The sequence below is a fragment of the Montipora capricornis genome, chromosome 1 (assembly GCF_036669925.1).
Source record: "Montipora capricornis isolate CH-2021 chromosome 1, ASM3666992v2, whole genome shotgun sequence".
Classification (NCBI taxonomy): Eukaryota; Metazoa; Cnidaria; class Anthozoa; order Scleractinia; family Acroporidae; genus Montipora; species Montipora capricornis.
The window spans coordinates 21,447,654-21,451,990 of NC_090883.1; the positions used below are offsets into that span (position 1 = coordinate 21,447,654).

At 39.6% G+C, this 4,337-nt stretch overlaps 1 long non-coding RNA gene across 1 annotated transcript; it reads right to left on the bottom strand.

The window, feature by feature from the left end:
* Positions 1–436: 436 nt before the first annotated feature.
* LOC138024112 (uncharacterized) lies at positions 437–3,949 on the bottom strand. Its single transcript, XR_011126906.1, has 2 exons — positions 3,774–3,949; positions 437–1,422 (listed from the first exon to the last, which is right to left on the bottom strand). It is a non-coding gene; the product is annotated as an uncharacterized lncRNA (long non-coding RNA).
* Positions 3,950–4,337: the final 388 nt, after the last annotated feature.

The following is a 4,337-nucleotide window of genomic DNA, read 5'->3' on the forward strand; positions in this document are numbered from 1 at the left end:
TCCGACTTAGATAGTTCGGATGCTCGGCCAATGAGCTACAGGATACTCGTGAGAGATGCCCATTAATTAAACCAGATTCAGGGAACAACTGTCCTGAGCCGGTTAACTTTTTAGTGAAAGTTTCTTTTGCATATTTTTGTTTTTCGAGATTGACTTCATCTAAATGTAAAGATTGCCGAACATCAGCATTGAACAGCATTTGGTAGTAGAGAAATAAACACCTTGGTTAATTTTTAAATCTAGGATTAGCGTTAATTAATCGGCTTTCGTAAAAAGTGAAATTATACGCGTAGTTAAAGATAATTCAGTATCTGTAAATTTTATCGATTAAAGCAAAGTTGCATGTCATGCCGGAGACTGGGAGGGAAATTAGCCAACGTTAACAACAATCCGTCATTCGCGATCGACAATCAAATATAGGCAGAAGAAACCATTGTTATGCCATATTTAATCTTTATTTCCTGCACTAAGGATAGCCTACTAAAAAATTTCCGTTGTTTAATTCTTGCTCATTTTCTGACTGAGTGAAATTTTGGACAATCCCTCCTTTCTTCTGCCTCTTCAAATTATTTTCGCCTAGGCTTAGCTAAAAGAGCCAAAAAAATCTGTAAAGTGCGTTAAAAATTAATTGAGAGATTGGAATTAGAAGAAAATAATGTTTTTGCTTATAAAAGAGTGAGCAGAACGAAGACGTTTCATGGCTTCATGCACAGCGGTTGTACCATTCAGCTACGTATCCCACAACTCTGTTACAGTTAGTTATGGCAGAGGCGGAGTTACACTTTCACTGAAAAATTACTTATCCACAATAGCTATTATGTAGGTGGCTTCTTTTAACTTATAAGGATCTTTAGACGTTGGTATTTTGCATTGAAATTTTGGGATTTTTCGGAAAAATTTTAAGATTTTAAGAAAAAAAAAATAAAATTTTTAGAACATATTTTTGGAGATTATCCGGATAGGCTTTAAGGCGATTTTTCGAATTATTGTAGCTAAGCGAATTTTCGCTTCCAAATCTTTTGCTTAATTCATCAGTAATACCAAATTAATCAGCTGAGACAAACTGCGACAAAACTCCACTGAAACCGTTGCTTCGTCAGCTGTACTAGAGATCAAAATATCAACATGAGATAATTTATCAGTTTGTTCAAAGTCAATTTCAAAAGTGGAAATAAATGATTTCCATTATAGGTTGTGGGATGATTGTCCAAGAGTTGCTTAATCTTGTCACTGAGGGCGCGGCTGTGAAAAGATTGAGTGTAAGCGCTTCTAGGACCATTCAAAGACATTTATCTTGCGCCTGGTTAAATCTCAAGCCAGCAGGGCAATTTCTGTAGTAAATAAGCCCATTGCTGCAGGTTATGAATCCAAAGGGATTGTTAGGATCAGTGTAGTCTCCATTCCACTTTCCCTTGCAGAACGCTAAAAAAAGCAAACAAATCTTTTATTTATGAATGATGCGAAACTGAACTCGCAGGCTTGCGAGTGTTAAACGAAAGCCGCAAAAACGCTTTTATAATCCCCTATATTGACCTATTTTAGCCGAAGGTGGACGTTAACATGGGATAACTTGCCATGCGAGTGCGAAACAAACTTCCGAGCTATCATCGGTCTCACTGGTCATCTTCGAGTCCTCGCCCGACCTGTTCTACGATGTGCATTGCTTGTAACCCATCATCGTTGTATTCGATGAAAGAAAGTCATTTAAGGACGGTGCCTACTATTGTTATTGCGCATACGTTCTGCGCATCTAGAGATACTCGGATTTCCTATCTGTGATGCTTACTAATACAGGGATATTTTTGCGCGGTTTAAAACTATCCGGATAAAGTAGATCTTAGTAAGTGTCCTTGGTATCCAAAAAGAAATTGGGGGTAACCATGCATTTTTGAGAGATAATTAAGCTTCAATTTGAGAAAGAATGCGATACACTGCTTTGTATTTATTCATCAATTATCTCTGAAAACTGCGTGCTTACCCCTAATTTTATTTTTGGATTTCAACAACACTTGTTAAGATCTACATTATTTTCCTGCATAATCACACACCGGGGAAAAAATATCTTTAATTAGTAGGCACCGTCCTTAATGGAGCCCATAATAACACGACCACCGTCCTCAGCATCTATCGATGGAGAGATTATATTTGGATACTTCTGAGTCCTACATAAATCACAAATCTAACAGGTTTTGTACCGGAGCGCAGAGCTGGCGTAGTGGTGAGGGTACTCGCCTTCCCCAATGGGACTTGGGTTCAATTCCCAGACTCAGTGAGTGTCATGTGTGAGATGAGTTTGCTGGTTCTCTACAGTCAGCTCTGCTTCGGATACTCTGTTTTCGCCTCCCTTCAAACACAATCATTTGATTTGATTTGCGTTAATTTGTTGGTTTACAGTTTCCCCAATTAGCGCTCCAGTGCTAGAAGACTAGCCTTCCTTTCCCTTTTTTGCAACAACATTAACTATGTTTTACTTATTGGTCTGCTAAAATTACCGATGGTCTCTTTCAACTTCTGCCGAGTTTGTTTTGTTTTGCTTTTGGATTTCGAGAACCTTTCTCAAAACAGCTGCATATAGTTTAACGACATTAGAGATAGCTACACCAAATTTTAATATTATTCCCTTCTATTTGTTAGACAAAGATGTCCAAGTGCTGGAACTGGTAAACCTAAACAAAGTCATGATTCTGAATTCTGAAGGTTTTATGAAAGTTCTGATTATTTAAAAAATGAGTCAAAACTTGAAAAAGACATTGAAGCAAAAATGAATCGGTTAATCGCTTGGAAGGAAGAAGACACAAACGGTATGCATTTGTATTAAGTGACCATTAACAAACTTCTTAGCTTGAAAACTCCGTGAGTCGTCCGGGCGTGTCACATAATGTTAGTTCAAAAACTGCTAGATTTGTGATTTATGTAGGGAAAGTTCCAGAAGCTGCCAGATTTCAATTTTTCATAACTTGACTCTGGTCTGGGGCCCGTTTCTCGAAAGTCCCGAACACTTTTTGGGACCGAAAAGCCATTTGTGAAATTGCCAACCGCTTGTTTTGGAAAGCCGATCTTTTAACGTGTTTTCAAGGTAACAAAAAGAAAAATAACTGTGAGGTTTAAAGACTTAAATCTCTTGCTTTCTTGAGATACAAAGGGATTTGCGACACCTCAACATGGCGTGTTAAGTTTCGGGAATTTAGAGAAACGCAGCCCTGGGGCCCGTTTCTCAAGAACGGAGAGGATTTAAGTCATCAAAGTTCACAGTCATTTTTCTCTTTATTATTACCTTTTAGACATGTTAAAGATTGACTTTCCAAAACGAGCGTTTGGCAGTTTCGCAAATGGCTTTTCGGGCCCGAGAAACAGGCCCCAGATCTCTCTCATAACCACGTGCACATGTCTGAACAATTGCTGTGATACGCCGGACAGAGCGCAGGCTACATGTAGCCAGTAAGTCTCAATTTTCATCATCGCAGTATATACTGCAGAAAATCATCACGAATCATGAAATTTATTTGTGTAAAGTGTATTTAACACTGAGGCGCTAATTGCACACAAATTATAGAAATAGAGTCAACACATATCAAATCATAGGTAGTTTTTGAGAAAAGGGGAAAACCAGAGTACCCATAAAAAAACTCTTTGAAGCAAACTAGAGAACCCACAAGCTCAACCCACCTAGGACGCCGAATCTGGGATCAAACCCGGCCACATAGGTGGAAAGTGAGTACTCTCACCACTGAGCCATCCCATCTTCAAATGATACAGGGTGAGTGTTTACTTACATCCTGGGCAACTCTGTTGAATACATGTCCTAAATTCTGTTCTGGTCCTGTACAATTTTTTTCCGCCTCCGGATGGTGGGGGATTTGTACAGGTACGAGTCCTGTACTGATGTCCCTCCCCACAAGTACAGAACAGAAAGACCACGCACTCCAGGCAGACCAACCTCCGTCTGGGAATTTAAAAAGACAACTTGTAATAAATTGAGTTCCTTTGGGGTTATTAGGAAGCATAATAGTGACCGGCACGCTGTAAGTTTGGGATTAGTTTAAACAACATTCCGGACATGATTTCAGGTGTAACAGTCAACTCTCTCAGCTTAATTTGTCATCTTCACTTTTTTATAGGCGAATCTTTACTGACGTCATTGTTTACATTTTGTCGCATGAGGGGCGGATACAGAATATTTATTAGGAGGGGGTTGCACCACTAAGGAATGGCGTATGTGACTGGTACGCAACCCCAGCACCCCCTCCCCCCCCCCCCCCCCCCCAGATCTGCCCCGTACTCACTAACATTCGAGTTTGCTTCACCAGAAAGCATCATGCGCTTCACAGATTGCTCTT